This window comes from Dromiciops gliroides, chromosome 1 (assembly GCF_019393635.1).
Source record: "Dromiciops gliroides isolate mDroGli1 chromosome 1, mDroGli1.pri, whole genome shotgun sequence".
Taxonomy (NCBI): domain Eukaryota; kingdom Metazoa; phylum Chordata; class Mammalia; order Microbiotheria; family Microbiotheriidae; genus Dromiciops; species Dromiciops gliroides.
Genome location: NC_057861.1, coordinates 948,140 through 965,696, shown reverse-complemented (window position 1 = coordinate 965,696; position 17,557 = coordinate 948,140). Strand labels below are relative to the sequence as shown.

The following is a 17,557-nucleotide window of genomic DNA, read 5'->3' as shown; positions in this document are numbered from 1 at the left end:
CCTGAAAAGACTCATTCCATGAAGTTACCCTCTTACTGTGATTTAGGACTGAGGACTGTGTGAATCCCTTTCCAATTTCACCAAACTCATAGACTGTCTTAGGATTTTTCTCCAACTTGGTATTAGAGTCACAGATTTCTCTTGTGATGTCACAGGCATCATCACTCTCAAATCTATGTTGGCTAAATTCTTCCACAAAAATGTTCACCTTTGTAGCCATCTCCTTCACTTCAAACTTGGTCAGTCCACCTGAAGAAAACAAGTATGTATTAATAGAAAGACATGTACACCTAAATATATATGCTTTTCCCTAGTGGCATAATGTCAACTGACTTATATTCTATTTCCTCAGTCAATGTGAATAATTTTCAAAGTAAAATGGGCACAAACAATCCTTGGAAATACCTGCAACATGTAAGGTGATTTAGTAATTGTGACTTGGGGTTTTCATGACCCCATCTTTGCTTCATTATGGTCAGACTGAAGAGATGTAATCTTGAAAAGCCTAAGAGAAGATGGGTGTGTACTTGAAGAGATCAGAGAAAAATCAAGAGGAGCTCTGATCAGATTTGTCATGTATATTAGGTGAGACTGAATAACACAAAGAACATTTATTGAGTCAAAGTATCCAACAAAAGTAGGATAAATTAGGAGTTCCCCTACGCCCCCATGGACCTGGCCAAATTATTATGGGGACAGTCAGTGGGTATGTTGAACTAATTGAAGACTCAGCAGGGTTAAGAACCTCCCTTCTGGTGGGAGAGTCAGGAAGAAAGGGAGAGAGAGAGAGGAACTGGTGGTGGTTGAGGTTGGGATCAAACCAGGAGACACTGCACAGCTGATTCTCCTTGGAAATACAGATTCCAGGTGGTGGTGAGTTTGTGTTGTTGAAGCAAGGCTGGCTCTTTATGCCAGCTGACCTAGAAGCAAGGTTAGGATTTAAGAGAGTTTTTGTAGCTGAGGAAGCAGAGCTTATTTGAGGTACCTGGGGGCCATTTACCCTAGAGATCTAGATTCTAACCATCTGAGAACTGGGTCATATTTTTCCCTTTCTCTATCCCCTTTCTCACTGTCCCTGGCTCTATTAACTTCACTTGTGTTATAAATTTTGTTCCCATAAATAAAACCTGATTTGTTTGTGGAAAAGAGGCTGTTAATCTCCTTTCTTAACAGTCTGAGAGAAATAACTAAAGAAAAGGCAGTTGGAAGAGAGGAAACTGGACCTAGGAGTCTCCCATTATTTCCTGAACCCCAATATGACAGTGAGCCACCCAATTAACTATCCCAATACTGAATTTGCTCCATACAGAGTTGGCTTATTTTCTTCTATGAGTGTTTTCTTTTTTACAATTTCATGTAAAGATAGCCTTCAACATTCATTTCCCATAAGATTTTGAGTTTCAAAATGTTTCTCCCTCCCTTCTTTTCCTTCCCCCTCCCCAGGATGGCAAGCAATCTGATATAGCTTATACATGTAGAACCATGTGTAATACATTTCCACATTAGTCAGGTTGTCAAAGAAGAAAAAGGACAAAAGGGAAAAATTTCTGTTGGGAAAATTTCTGTAATGATTGGAATGAAGCCACCTACTGGAGACTGACTATAGCAAAGCTCCACCATGAGGAGAATGCTACAGAGGGCAAGGCCATGCTGCTTTTCCTTGGTGTCAGGAAGTAACACTTGTGCATGGCTACTGTCTATCAAGGCTACCAGCCAATCAACCTGAGGAGTCTCCCATTTTCTGGGAGGGGACAAAAAGGAGGAAGGAGGGCCTGCATGGAGAGGTCTGTCTCTTTTGGTTTCTGACTTCATGGTGGTGGTGGTGGTGGTGGTGGCAGCAGAGGACTTCTCAGGAAAATTGAGGAAAGATAGGATTGCCATGCTGTTGGAATTCTGTTCTCAATCATTCTCTTTCTGTCTTTCAATAAACCCTTAAAAACCTAAACTTGTTTCATCAGTGATTTTAGTCAGTTTCCCCCCCAAAACTCAGGGAACAGATTAGAACCCAAATTTAGAATCTTAAATTATACATTTCTCCAAGCCAAAAGAAAGTAGGTTTATTGAGAGAGGGAGCCTGTCTCACAATAAAGCTGGTATCACATCTAGGACCCAAATATCCCAAATGTCAAGACTCAGGGATATTTATACTCAATGAGTCCTCCCACTATTTAACATAATCCAAGGGGTACAAATACAGTATGTATGGGATGGGAAGAAAGAAACTATCTGTCGGATACTAGCATAGTCCCTTGCCATTCTTTATATCCTACTCAAAATAACCCTATTGCTCCTTAACAGCCTCATGTACCTTGAAAAGCCATCTACTGGATTGTTTCTTTCCCATCTTGCATGCAGCCTCTCTGGCCTACTTCAAGACTTTCTACCATATTAGTTAAGCTTGGCTTTTCAACTTGTTTCCAGCTCTGACTGGTCCCTTAAACCTCAGAAGTTACTCTTTTAGGTATCTGACCCTTATGTGGATTGGTGGTTATACCTAACCACAACTGGAAGTCAGGTAGTGGAATCTGGGCTTAAGCCTGTAAAGTAGGCAAGTTTGCATTCATCTTAACGCCTTTCAATATCTATCTTACTTCATTATCACTTTCTTAAGCTACTCAAGAATATCTAAATCATTTCAATCACTTTCTAGTCTCCAAACTGATTAGTACTACTATTAATCACTTGTATCTAAGGGGTGGGAAAATCTCACTCACAACATTTAGGGGAAAACCAAATGATGAGGACTTTGCAGTTGTCTTGGAGCACTGTATTGCTGAGAAGAGCTAAGTCTATTACAATTGACCATCATACAATGTTGCTGTTCCCGTGTACAATTTTCTCCCAGTTCTGCTTGCTTCACTAAGTATCAGTCTACTTAATTAAGTCTTTCCAGGATTTTCTGAAATCTGCCTGTTCATCATTTCTTACAGCACAATAGTATTCCATTACATTCCCATAGCACAACTTATTCTGCCATTCCCCAATTGATGGGCATTCCCTCCATTTCCAATTATGTGCAACTACAAAGAAAAATCAGCTGCAAATGTTGGAGTATGTAGGTCTCTTTTTTACAATCTCTTTGGGATACAGACTTAGTAGTGCTATTTCTGGGTCAAAGACTATGCACAGGTTTATTGCCCTTTGGGAAACAGTTACAAATTGCTCTGTAGAAGCATTGCATCAGTTCACAACTCCACTAATAATGCATTAGTGTTCCAATTTTCCCACATCCCCAACATTTATCATTCTCCTTTTCTGTCATTTTAGCCAATATGATAGAAGTCAGGTGGTACTTCAGAGCTGATTTAATTTTCACCTCTCTACTCAAGTGTTTTAGAGCATTGCTTCATATGAGGATAGGTAATGTGGATTTCTGAATCTGAAAACTGCTTGTTCATATTCTTTGACCATTTATCCATTGGGTAATGCCTTGTGTTTTTACAAATTTTTTTGTTTTTTGTTTTGGTGAGGCAACTAGGGTTAAGTGACTTGCCCAGGGTCACATAGCTAGTAAGTGTTTGTTAAGTGTCTGAGGCCAGATTTGAACTCAGATCCTCCTGAATCCAGGGCCATTGCTCTACCCACTGAACCACCTAGCTGCCCTGTGTTCATATAAATTTCACTCAATTATCACTGTATTTCCAAAATAAGAACTTTATCTATCTATCTATGTTTTTGCAGGGCAATGAGGGTTAAGTGACTTGCCCAGGGTCACACAGCTAGTAAGTGTCAAGTGTCTGAGGATGGATTTGAACTCAGGTCCTCCTGACTCCAGGGCTGGTGTTCTAACCACTCTGCCACCTAATTGCCCCATGCCAATCTATTTCTCAGCTATTACCAGATAATTTTAATGATAGCTACTTTATAATATCATTTTAGATCCGGTATTGCTGGGCCAGCTTCCCTTGCATTTTTTTAAAATTAATTCTCTTGATATTCTTGACTTTTTGCTCATCCAGATAAATTTTATTTTTATCTAGCTCTCAAAAAACAATTGGTTTCTTTTGTTGTTAGTTTGTTGTTTGTTCTTCATTCTTGAAGAGGACCATGATATTGAGAAGGTGATGTCATGACTTGCAATGAATTGGATTAAAGTGACTAAAGGCTGTGCAAAGTCACCAAACTGATTCTCTCCTCCAGAGCCATCTGAGTCCAGTGGCAAGATATTCATCAGTATAACAGGAGATGGCCCTAAATGCAGTAGGAGACCTTGGCCTTTTCAATTAAGGACTTTCTCAGGTCTCACTTTGCCTCAGGCAAAGTGATTAAGGGTAGGTGGTTGTACATCCTTCATTCTCAATGAGGACCATGAAATTAGGGTGATGACACGGTACAGTGACAAGACATATATCAGGACTACTGGAGATGACCCAGAATATTTAAGGCAACTGGGGTTCAGTGAGACTTGCCTCAGGTCACACACTTAATTAAAAAAAAATTGATAAGTAGCCAAGATGGTGGAGTAAAACCAGGAAGCTGCCTGAACTCTCCCAAATTTGCCTAAGAAACAATATTAAATTAAGCCTCTCAACAGATTCTGGAGATGCAATAATTTCTTGACTTAAGATAACCTATAAGATCTTTAGGAAAGGTCTGTTTCATCTGGGTAAAAGGGGAGCACAGTTCAGCTCAGAGGGTGTCTGGGCAAGCCAGCAAGATACAGCTGAGGACCTGAGGTCCTCAAGCTAGTGGCACAGCAGGCCAGTTGTGAGACCTCCAGCACTCATGCTAATGCAGAAGGTTATCTGCCAGATGTGGTATCTGCTGCCCAACACACAAAAGTAGGCTGGGCTACTCCAGTGTAGTGAGCAAGCTACAAGCTGCTGAGGCCTCAGAGCAGAAAGCCACTGAGTGGATGACTGGGCCCCTCCTACCTTCTCCCTTTAAAGAAGCTTGGGACAGTGCATGCTATACCCCAGGAGCAGAATTCACCCTTAAAAGGTAAACAAGAGGCTAAGGTATGACCAAGAAACAGGAAAAAAAACCCTTAGCACTGAAAATTACTATAGCAACAGGGAGGATCAAAACATAAACTCAGAGGACAAAAATGATAAAATGCCTACATGTGAAGCCTTAATGGTGAAGAATGAGTCTCAAGATGTAAAAGTCCTCTTGGAAGACCTCAAAAAGGAATTTTTAAACCAAATAAGAGAGGTAGAAGAAAAATTGGGAAAAGAAATGAGAGTTATGCAAGAGAAAGTCAATAGCTGGGAAAAAGAAAATAATGCCTTAAAAATACAATTGGACAAATGGAAAAGTGGGTACACAAGCTGACTTTGGAAAATAATACCTTAAGAATCAGAATGGACACATAGAAGCTAATGACTTAATGAGACAACAGGAAGAAAGAAGTAACCAGAATGAAGGGAATATATAAATAGAAATAAATGTAAAATCCCTTTTCAGAAAAAAACAAGAGACCTGGGAAATAGATCCAGGAGAGACAGCCTAAGAATTATTGGACTACCTGAGGACCATGACCAAAAAAAGAGCCTGGACAGCATATTTTATGACTTTGTCAAGGGTTACTGTCCCAATGTCTTAGAACCAAAGGAAAAATTAGTCATTGAAAGAATCCACTGACCACCCCCTGAGAGATACCCCAAAAAGGAAAACTCCACAGAATATTTTAGCCAAATTCCAGAATTAACAAGTAAAGGATTAAATACTGCAAGCATTCAGAAAGAAACCATTTAAATATGAAGGAACAGGGGCAGCTAGGTGAAGCACTGGATTGAGCACCGGCCCTAGATTCAGGACTACCTGAGTTCAAATCTGGCCTCAGACAATTAACACTTATTAGCTGTGTGACCCTGAGCAAGTCACTTAACCCCAACTGCCTCACTAAAAAAAAAAATCTGTCCTCAGACCCTTAACACTTACTAGCTGTGTAACTCCAATTGCCTCAGCAAAAAAACAAAAAAAACAAAAAACAAAAAACAACCTAAATAAATAGATATCCTGGAACAACAATCAGAATCACACAGGGCCTGGCACTTTGAACATCAAGTGATCAGAGGGCTTGGAATGTGATATTCTGGATGGCAAAGGAACTGGGATTACAACCAAGAGAGAACTCCCCAAAGAAATTATGCATAATCTTTCAGGGCAAAAGAGGGACTTTCAGTGAAATAGGGGACTTTAAAACTTTCCTAAAGAAAAGCCCAGAACTGACCAGAAAATTCAGTCTATAAATACAAGACTCAAGAGATGCATGAAAAGGTAAAAAGGGGAAAAAACAAATGATGTACTCAATGAGGTTAAAATGTTTACATCCCTACACAGGAAGAAGATATCTCTTGAGAACTGTATCTTTCTTTATCAAGGCAGATAGGAGGGCTATAGAGAGATAGAAAGTGTGGGTATAAGTTGATTCTTATGTAATTATATTAACAAAAAAAAACCCTTAAGGGGTAAAAAGGGGGAAAAGGGAGGGGAGAGCATTGTTTTGACCTTACTCTCATCTTATTTGGCTCAAGGAGGGAATAAGATACACACTGAGTAGGGTATAGAATTTTATCTTATCCTCTAGGGAAGTAAAAGGGGAATTACTTGCCCAGGATCCCACTGATGAAATGCGTCTAAAAACAAATTCCAAGTCAGACCTTCCTGCCCTCAAGTCTAGCACTCCCTTGGCCACAACACTTAGAGAAGTCTAATGATAACAGCCCTTTGACACATGTCACTGACTTGGGCAGGAGTTCCTTGGACCTTTTTGTTCTGCCATCCCTAGTAGTTCCCCTTCTTGGAAAGGGGAGCTCAAATCTTCTCTTAAAACTGGAAGTCTTGGGAATATAGAATAAGGAAGGGATGAGGATGGAGAGAAAAAACAAGTTACTCCTCTTTAGGGAAAGAAGACATGGAAGCAAAGATGACAGGATGGTTCCCATGGTATTGAATGCTGGGATCTTTGGAGATGGGCAGACATCACACAGCCCATTTGGAATCAGAAACCTTCACCTTTATTTACCCCTTTCCAAGAAGGATGGGCAGGGGACTTCTGGGGCAGAGCCAAGATGGCAGAGGAAAGGCAGTGAGCTCCCGAACTCATGACACAATAGCTCCAGAAACATCCAAATAAGGTCAGAGGAAAATGCCCTGAGTAGCAAAACTCACAGAATAATGTGCTGAAATCATCTTCTAACCAAGAAAGGCTTGGAAGGTCAGAAGGAGGGAGGTGCTGTGCTGATACAGAAGTTGGGCCATCTTCCAAGATATTCTCAGGGAAAATTGCCCTGAAATTCTAGAAGAAGCTAAAATAGAAATGGAAAGAATCCACCAATCACCTCCAGAAAGAGATCCCAAAAAGAAAACTCCTAGGAATATTAATAGCCAAATTCCAGAGCTCTCAGGTCAAGGAGAAAATATTGCAAGCTACCAAAAAGAAAGAATTCAAGTACTGTGGAGCCCCAGTCAGGATAGCACAAGATCTAGCAGCTTCTACATTAAAGGACCGGAGGGCATGGAATATGATATTCCAAAAGCAAAGGAAATGGGATTACAACCAAGAATCACCTACCCAGCAAAACTCAGCATTATCTTTCAGCAGAAAAAATGGGACTTTCACGAAAAAGGCTTTCAGATATTTGTGATGAAAAGCCCTGAACTGAATGGCAAATTTGACTTTCAAATACAAGACCCTGGAGAACCATAAAAAAAAAAATTGGAGCTGGGGGACATACCTGGGGTTGTACAGTGGGCAACTGTCTTGTGTCTAAAGCCAGGTTTTGGCTGGGATCCCCTGGGATCCAGGGGTGATGATTTGTCCACTGTGTCACTTAGCTAGATGATAACATCTTTAGGGTTAAATTGAGGGGTGAAGAGAATTCACTGAGGCAGGGGGAAGGGCAGAAGCGAAATCCTACATGAAAGTAACAGGACAAGGCTTATGGAGTGGGGGAAGAGATGGGAGAGGTGTAGGGCAGTAAATGGATTTTAGCCTCATCAGAAAAGGTTCAAAGATCTTAAACTCATCAGAGCTGCCTCAAGGAGGGACCAATAGACACACCCAACTGGTTGAAGTAATCTATTTAATCTGGGCAGCAAATGAGCCTAACACTCATCAAAATTGACTCAAAGACCTCAGTCTCATTAGAATTAATTCAAGGAGGGAATAAGGTACACACTCCATTGGGTGAAGTAATCTCTATAACCCTGCAGGAAAATAGGAGGGGAAAGGGATAGAGAGAGAGGAAAAAGAAGGAAGGGCAGAGTGGAGGAGGGGACAGACAGAAACAAATCCCTTTGGAAGAGTGATAGGATAAAAAAAGATGGATAATAGAATAAATATCATGCGGAAGGGAATAGGATGGAAGGGAAACAGTTAACAATAGTAATCATGAAAAAGAGAAAAGGGGGAAAAATTGTACAAAAAATATTTATAGCAACTCTTGGTGGAGGCTAAGGAATTGAGAATCAAGGGAATGTCCATCAATTGAGGAATGATGGAAAAAGCTGTTATATTATTGTAGTGGAATGGACTTGTGCTACAGGAAATGACAAACAGGATGATCCCCCAAAAAACCTTGAAAGACTAATGAACATCGATGTATAGTGAAGTGAGCAGAGCTGAGAGGACATTGTATGAGTAATTGTGAATGACTTAACTACTCTCAGCAGTGCAATGATCCAAGACAATCCCAAGGAACTAATGAGGAAGCTTACGATGCACCCCTATAGAAAGAACTGATAAAAAGAACACTTGCGGATTGTACATATATAACCTGATTGCAATCTTGTGGAGGGGGGAGGAAAGGGAGGGAGGGAGAAAAATTTAGAACTCTAAATCTTATGAAAATGAATGTTGAAAACTACCCTTACATGTAAATGGAAAATAAAATAAATGTTTGTTGAAAGATTTAAAAAAAAAAAAAAAGAAGGATGGGCACACACTGCCTAGCTTCCAGTACCTAGAAATTGGAGGCTGCTGGTACTGCAGTGGTAACGGCCCTGGCCCTAGAGTCAGAAAGACCCATTTCAAACCAGTGTCAGACACGTGGTAGCTGTGTCCCCCTGGACAACTTACATAACCTCTGCTTGCCTCAGTTCCCTCAAGTATGAAATGGGGATGAAAATGCTAGCAAAATCATAGGGATGTTGTGAAGATCAAATGACAAGAAGTATAATTCACTTTGCCCAGTGCTGGATATAAAGCCGGTATGTATGAATGCTGATTCCTTTCTCTTCCTTTCCCAACATCTAGATGGGAATTTGAGGGAACAAAAGAAGGAAGAATCAGGATAAACTCACTATGCCTTGGCAGGAGGAGGAGCAAAGAGCTACCATGTTAGTAGCTCAGAGAGGCAAAGGTCCTTACCCACAGAGAGCAGGTTCTGGGCATTCTCCAGCATGACCTCCTTGTACAACTCTTTCTGAGAATGGTCCAAGAGGTGCCACTCCTCCTTGGTGAATTCCACAGCCACATCCTTGAATGTCACCAACTCCTAAACCATCAAAAGTCACATGACTTAGAGCTGAAAGTCTTCAGAATTCCTCTAGTCCAACCCTCATCAACTTAGAGAAAGAAACTGCAGCCCAGAAGGGATTTACCCCAAACTCCTATAATCTTTATGAGGGTCAGAGACAACACTTGACACCGTATCCCATAAGAGCCCAATGGAATCTTTGTTGAGAAAAGCATTTTATATTTGAAGTGAGAATCATTTTGGAAGAATAAAAGCTGGAGAAATGTCTTACTGTGAAATGCTTCTCCCCAAAGACTCAGGGAGAAGGTATGTGCTCTATGAGTGAGGTATGAGAGTTTATGGAGAAGAAAGCAAGGTGATGTGAAATTGCTCCTCACCAGAAACGATGTTACATGTCATAGAAGGCATGTTGAGAAATTTTATAAAAAGTTTGTGAGAAATTATCAAATACTGTGTGCTCTGGCATGAAACATATTACTAGTCACTACTGAGAAGAGAGCAAAGAAAAAAACTCCAGTTAATTTCCTGAAAGGCTGAAAAAAAGTCCTACCTAATTATGAAGGGGATTTTTTTTCTTTTTCCTTTCTTTCTCTCTCTTTTTTTTTTTTGCAAGGCAATAAGGGTTAAGTGACCTGCCCAGGGTGACACAGCTAGTAAGTGTCAAGTGTCTGAGGCTAGATTTGAACTTGGGTCCTCCTGAATCCATGGCCGGTGCTTTATCCACTGCACAACCTAGCTGCCCACTATGAAGGGGATTCTTAAGAAATATTGTTGGGGGCAGCAAATCTTTTGATATATAGGAGGGGTCATCTATTTTTCCATTCTGCTACTTGTAAAACCTGAGTTTGGCCAATGCACCTGGGTTTTGATGCTCTTCCATTTCAATCAGAATGTTATGATCCACTCTTTGAGGTTCTGTTATTTTGGAGCAATTCTTTTACTTTTCTTGTTAAATAATCCTTATTAAAATAATATATTTATTTAGGTTGAATAACCTAAATTTTTCAATTTCTATTTTAGTTATTTATTTAATTTTTTCAGGGTAGTTAGCATCTTTATTTAAAGTTCTGAGTTCCAAATTCTTCCCCTCCTTGCCTCCCTCCCTCCCTGAAGGATTCTCATATGAATTGGTGTAAGATTATCCAGGCATAGGCCTAGTTGAAGTGACCTCCAGTTCACCCTTATGTGACTGGAATTTCATGACCCCCAAATTATCTTTAGTGTGACTCAACTCTCATACAGTGCATGTTTATATTGGGAGGAGCCTGAGAACTTGAAGGATAACAACCTTGATGAACCCTGGCCAGGCCTTCCAGGCTGCACCTGATTAAAGTGCCCTTGAATTCCCAGAAGTAGCCATTCCTGGGAATCAACATCCATTCTTCTGGGGTCCTGGCAGGGTAGGTCATTATTCCAATATTCTTGGCAGTGAGCCTCCTTTGTTCTTGGACTTTTTAAGCTCAGCCCTTCCCCAGTGTAGTCCAGTCAGGACCTTCCCAGTCAGGACCCTGGAGGCTGTAAACCAGGACACCCCAGCTAGAAAAAATCCAATGTTGGTGCTCTGCTGACTTGGTGATGTTTTTATTTTGTTTCCTTTGAGAACCTCCCCTGAGGGGCAGACTTGTCACCCAGGACCCTCCCGATTGGGACTAAAAGGCTGTGAATAAGGGGTTCCCTCAGCCACTAAAGTGAGAGTTGTTTCCCAATTTGGTGATGTTTTCTTTGCTTGATATAAAATATATATATAAAATTTGCAGGATTGGCTTTATGTGATCATACTAAGCTGCATTGGATATTTTCTTTACACAACTGATCTGCTTTTACCTTTCCTTTAATTATTATATTCTATTCAAAATAATTTTAATCTCTATTTGAGAGTGTGTCATTTTGTAGGAGTGAATCAGAACCAAACTAAATATTCCCTGAGGCAGCAAGCCATCAGATATAGGTTATACATGTGCAATCATGTAAACCATTATCTTATTAGTCATTTTGTATAAGAAAACATGAATAAAAAGAAAATGAAATTGAAAAATAGCTTGCTTCAGTCTGTGTTCAATCAATAGGATTCAATCAGTTTCTTTTGAGGTGCAGAGTATTGCTTGATCCTTCGTCCTTTGGGATTGTCCTGGATCATTGTGTGCAGCAATTCTTTTTCATACAAATAAACATATCTTTGCCTTGTTTTTTGTCATTTTTATGCTTTCCTCAAAATACATAATTGTGGCACAGTGGATAAAGCACTGTCCCTGGATTCAGGAGGACCTGAGTTCAAATCTGGCCTCAGACACTTGACACTTACTAGCTCTGTGACCCCAGGCAAGTCACTTAACCCTCCTTGACCCACAAAAAAAGAACACCAAAAAATATGTAATTTATGTCCTATTTATAACTTATATTTCATTGTTTCATTTATTTCCATTATTGAAAATTGGAGCAATTAAGGAAGAGTCTAACCATTTTTTAGCTAGTCCACAAAATTACCAATTTTCCATTTCAGGGAGAGTCCCCTGCCATGACTGTTCACATCAGTTATGAACAATCATGTAGGAAGGTCACTCTTTTATTGTTTGATAATTAATCTAAAACCCTTTAATCTATGCAATCCCTCTTTAAATCTATTAAATCCTTAACCTGTTCTCATCAGAAGCTTTTCCACATCTTTTTCATTCTCCATGCTCCCTCATTCTCACTTCGCCACCATGAGGGAAGGCCATTTCTTACCTGGGTGCACTATGTTGGGACTAATGACTGACTTCCCCATGTCCCAGTATGTGATGTCTTTTGCCAAAAATTGGTTCCTGTTGTGTGTTGGCTTCCCCTTGAAAATGAAAACTCCTGGCAGAAAGCTGGGAAACAATTTTTATGGCCAGTACTTCTGATAAAGGCCTCATTTCTAAAATACAGAGGGAACTAAATCAAATTTATAAGAATCCAAGTCATTCCCCAATTGAGAAATGGTCAAAGGATATGAACAGGCAGTTTTCTGATGAAGAAACCAAAGCTATCTATTCCCATATGAAAAAATGCTCTAAATCTCTAATGATTAGAGAGACGCAAATTAAACAACTCTGAGGTACCACCTGATACCTATCACATTGGCTAAAGACAAGAAAGGAAAATAATAAATGTTGGAGAAGCTGTGGAAAAATTGGAACACTAATGCATTGTTGGTGGAGCTGTGAACTGATCCAACCATTCTGGAGAGCAATTTGGAATTATGCCCAAAGGGCGATAAAGCTGTGCAGACCCTCTGACCCAGCAATACCACTTTTGGGTCTTTTTCCCAAAAAGATCATGGAAAGGGGAAAAGGACCCACATGTACAAAAATGTTTATAGCTGCTCTTTATGTGGTGGCAAGGAATTGGAAGTTGAGGGGATGCCCATCAATTGGGGAATGGCTAGACAAGTTGTGGTATATGAATACAATGGAATACTATTGTGCTGTAGGAAACGATGAGCAGGAGGAGTTCAGAGAAACCTGGAGGGTCTTGCGTGGGCTGATGATGAGTGAGATGAGCAGAACCAGAAGAACATTGTACACAGTATCATCAACATTGAGTGTTGACCTACTGTGATGGACTAGATTCTTCTCACCAATGCAATGGTGCAGAAGAGTTCCAGGGAACTCATGGTGGAAGAGGATCTCCAAATCCAAGAAAAAAAAAAAAGAACTGCGGAGTATAGATGCTGAATGAACCATACTATTTCTTTTGTTTTTGGTGCTGATGTTTTTCTATTTTGAGGTTTTTCGTCATTGCTCTGATTTTTCTCTTATAACATGACTAATGCAGAAATATGTTTAATGTTGTTATATATATAGTTAAAACCTATATCAGATTACCTGCTGTCTAGAGGAGGGAGGAGGGAGGGAGAAAAATCTGAAATTGGAAAGCTTGTATGAACAAAAGTTGAGAACTATCTTTACATGTAATGGGAAAAAAGGAAATAAAATACTTTATTTAAAAAAAAAAGGAAAGGAAATGAAAACTCCTTAAATACAAAAGAAGAAAGACTGCCCTGTCCTTAACTTCCCAGGCCTTAACCCAGGGCCTGGCCCATAGATGGTGCTTAAGCCATGCTTCTTGACCATTGATTACCCAATCACACTCATTTGAGTAACATTTTCTTTCAAAAACCCACAATTTTTAAAAATGTATATAAACAAAAAAGAAAAAAAACCCATCATGACCTACACATCCCCTACTATTTCAGTCTTCTTATCCCTTACTTCACCTCCTCTTTGATCCAATGAGAAAGGCCTCCTTGCCAGGCCAGGAAGAAGACACTCTAGGCTCCAGGCACTTTCTCTGGCTCTGAAAGGCCTGCAATGTTCTGCCTCCTCAGTCCCTTCAAGTCTTTACCCAAATCCCACCTTCTACAGGAAGCCTGTCCCACCTCCTCTAGATAGCAGCTTCCTTCTTTTAATCACATCCTATGGACTGGTCTGTAGCTCCTTTGTTCACATTTGTGTGCTTGTTTGTCTCCCCCTGAGACTGAGCTCCTTGGGGCCAGACACTGCTATTGTCACCTGTGAGCACAGTGCCTGCTGGAGAGGAGGCACTTACTGAGTGTATATTGAATAACTGCTTGCTTTGTCTCCTACTCAAACCCTCTTCAGGTCACCTTACAGTGGCGTCTTTCCTCCATTCTCTAAGAAATTGGGAGTTCTTGTCTTTGCAAAGACAGGCTCTTTGGCAACCATCTACACTGGCATTTGACCCCAGCCCACATTGTCTTCTCCAACAATTTAGGCCCTCTGTCTCTCTCAAATGTTCAACCTTTCCCTGTTGGAGGGTCCCTTTTCTACTGACTTCAAACATACCAGTGTTCCCCACCTTTAAGGAGAAATTCACTAAACCTTTACCACCCCATGAGCTATCCTCCTGTCTCACATCTTATTGTAAACCAAACTCCTTGAAAAATCTGTCTGAACTCCCTGTTCCTCTGTCACTCCCTCCTCATCCCAAGAGCTCTCTCTCAGTTCAGCACTGAACTCTTCATGGCCAAATCTGATGGTATTTTCTCAGTTCTAACTCAACTCTTTTCCTTAGAAGACACTGTTGACCACCCTCTCCTCCAGGATCCTCTCTCCTCTGAGGGTTCTCTCTCCTGCTTTACCTCCCACATGTCTGACCACACTTTTCAAGTCTCCTTTGATGGCCCAGGAACCACACCACAACCTAGACAGGTACATATTCCCCAAGGCTCCGTTCTAAGCCCTCTATTCTTCTCCCTCCACACTCTCCTTCTCTTGGATCCATTGACTTATCTCTGCAAGTCACTACCAGATTGCTACAACCAGCCTCAGCTCAGTGAAGCTCCCAGACTCCATCACATAAACCAATCACCTGGGCACACCTGGACTTCACTGTGGCTGTGACAAATCAGGAGAGCAGGAGGCAAAACCAAGAGCCCCAGGCTTTAGTTGCCTGAGTTGCCTAGCCTGCAGGATAGGCTCAGCACCTTTTGAAGGGAAAACATCCTGTTTCTGATGTTAGAAATGAAGACAGATGCACTTAGGTGGCAAAGAGAATTGTGCCAGGCTGGTCTGGGGTGAAGCAGGGGTGCCCATCATCACCTCTATTATTTCATATTGTACAGAAATGTTAGCCATAGCAATGAGAGCAGAAAAAGAAATGAAAGGAATTCAAATAGCTAAGAAGGAAACAAAATGACCACTCTTTGCAGATGATGTGATTTCTACTTACAGAACCCTAGAAAATCAACTGAAAAGATACTCAAAATTGTTAACAAAAAAGCAAAGTGGCAGGATACAAAGTAAACCCACATAAATCACCAGTGTGGCTATGTATTACCAACAATCCTGCAACACCAGATAGAAAGAGAAATTCCAGCTTTCCTACATACCCTCCCCATCACCCAAGATTTCCCTTTTTTGTTAGATCTGCCACAGCCGGGTGGAGCACTGTGCCAGCACAGAGGCAGAGGCTGAGGCCAGCTCAGGGCGCATGCTGGAGTTTCTAATTTTAGCCAGAGATGGGGTCATAGGAACCTCAAATCACAATTAATTCTTTACACTGTGACCCTCCCTCCTTGCATGTAACACCTCAAAAACTTGGACAAAACTGGACTGAGGTGAAAATAAACGAATGATTTTCTATTTTACCACAAGATTCATGAAGAGCCTGCAATTCTTTGGGTGAGCTAGTCCACAGATCCAGGTCACAAGCCCCCCCAACACTGGCTTCCTTCACATCTCAGCAAAAACCTCACCTTCTGAAAAGCTTTCCCTGGTCCCTGACACTGCTGGAGCCTTCCCTCTGAGGGGGCCTCCCATCTATATGGTGGAGATACCTTGTGTGCACCCAGCTGCTGCCATGTCATCTCCCAAGTAGACAGTGAGCCCCTTGAGGGCAGGGCCTGTTACTGTTTAAACCTCCCTTTGCATCCCCAGTAGTTGGCACTGTGCTTGGCACAGGAGCCACTGTCTAAATTCTCACTGACTTGACCTAAGAATAGCAAAAGAGGGATGATTCAGAGAGACCAGGGAAGACTGGGGTGGTCTGAGGCAGAAGGAAATGAGCAGATCCAGGGGGACCATGTCTGTTCTGCTGACAGCACTGCAGAGGACAGCCTGTGTCTAATGGGATAAAGCTTCCTGGGCTCTGTTGGATTCCACCTTTGCTGAGGCTGGTCAGCTCTGTGGATGGGCTGCACTCACCTGGGATGAGGGTGTCTGGGTCCCAGGGGCCATTTTCTCTGGCTCCAGGCTCTCTCCTTGGAATAGCCTTTGGTTGTCTGCAAGCTGACCTGGGGAGGGAGAAGGATCTCAGGGTGAGGGAGACATTGTCTTTGCCTTTTTGTCCTAGGATGGACACTGGCCAAACTGGAATTACAGAGCTTGAATTCTCTGAGCACTTACAAAGGCCCTGCCCTCTGGGGAGAGACTCTAACCAGAATGGGAGGGCAGCAGAAAGGGTCAGGCTTGGAAGTGAACTTGGTCTGAACAGGAAGGGGACTTGCCCCCTCTAATTCCTTCCTGTTGCCCTCATGCCCCTCCCCCATCCTCCTGCAGAGACCCAGGAGGCAGAAGGGGCTTGGGATCCCTGATGGAAAAGACCTGGCAGTGCCTCATTGACCCCAGACCTAGAAACTCTACCTCCATCTGATACTAGGGGTGAGATATGTAGGTCAGGCAACAGTGACCTGTGTGGTCACCTTATTTTTGTCCCAAGTTTGGGGAAAATTAGGTTGGGTTTCTAATATATTGCTACTTAAAAATTAGAAGCTTTAGCACCAGTTTGGGTCATTAGGCATTTATGAAAGCATGCCAAATATTACTCGAGAGCACAGTTGGCTGAGAATGTTAAGAAGGCCTATCTAGCCTAGAGGAGAGACTGAGCTCAGCCCGGCCTCCTTCTTCCTCCACCATGAGCCCATCTGAGAGCCTCACTACCTCCCTCCCACTCTGAAGGAGAGATGGTCCTTCCAGACAACTCCAAGCTAATGGGCTAGCATCCTTCCAATCTAAAGGTTTACTGGACTTGAGGGTGCTCCATGAGCAGACCTTGCTGAGGTCAGAGTTCAAAGATCATACCCTCTGAGGGCAAGGCTTTCAGGTAGGTGTGGCTTTGTTTTGTTTTCTTTTTTTTAATGAGGAAACTCTGGGCCTGGCACCTTTTTTGGAGTGGATTGAGTGCTGAAAGGAAGCTGTTGTTCAGTCATTTTCAGGCAGGAACACCTCTTCCTGACCTCCTTTGGGGGCTTCTTGGTACAGGTACCAGGGCGGTTTGCCATTTCCTTCTCCAGGTTGTTTTACAGAGGAGGAAACTGAGGCAAACAGGGTTCTGTGACTGGCTTAGGATCACACAGCTACAAAGTGTCTGAGGCCACATTTGAACTCAGGAAGGTGAGTCTTACACACTGTAGAGGCCTGGTGCTCCCTCCACCCTGTCTCCGCCTAGCTGCCTCCTGGGGTGTTCCTGATATCCACTAACCGGCACATTGTCTGGGTTCACCTTGGAGTTCCCTTGGATGGCATTTGGATCTCATTAATCCAAGATTTTACAACATTCTTTTGGATAATAGTGAAGCTCCATGAAATCCAGGTGGTTTGTATATTAACAATATGTGAGAAATGGGTAGTTGTCTCCTCTCAATGTGGATA

The 17,557-nt window shown here is 41.8% G+C and overlaps 1 long non-coding RNA gene across 1 annotated transcript; it reads right to left on the bottom strand.

Moving 5' to 3' along the window:
* Window positions 1-205: 205 nt before the first annotated feature.
* On the bottom strand, window positions 206-16,138 carry LOC122734013. The gene is made up of 3 exons (XR_006353982.1): window positions 16,112-16,138; window positions 9,317-9,443; window positions 206-249 (listed from the first exon to the last, which is right to left on the bottom strand). It is a non-coding gene; the product is annotated as an uncharacterized LOC122734013 (long non-coding RNA).
* Between the last annotated feature and the right edge of the window lie 1,419 nt (window positions 16,139-17,557).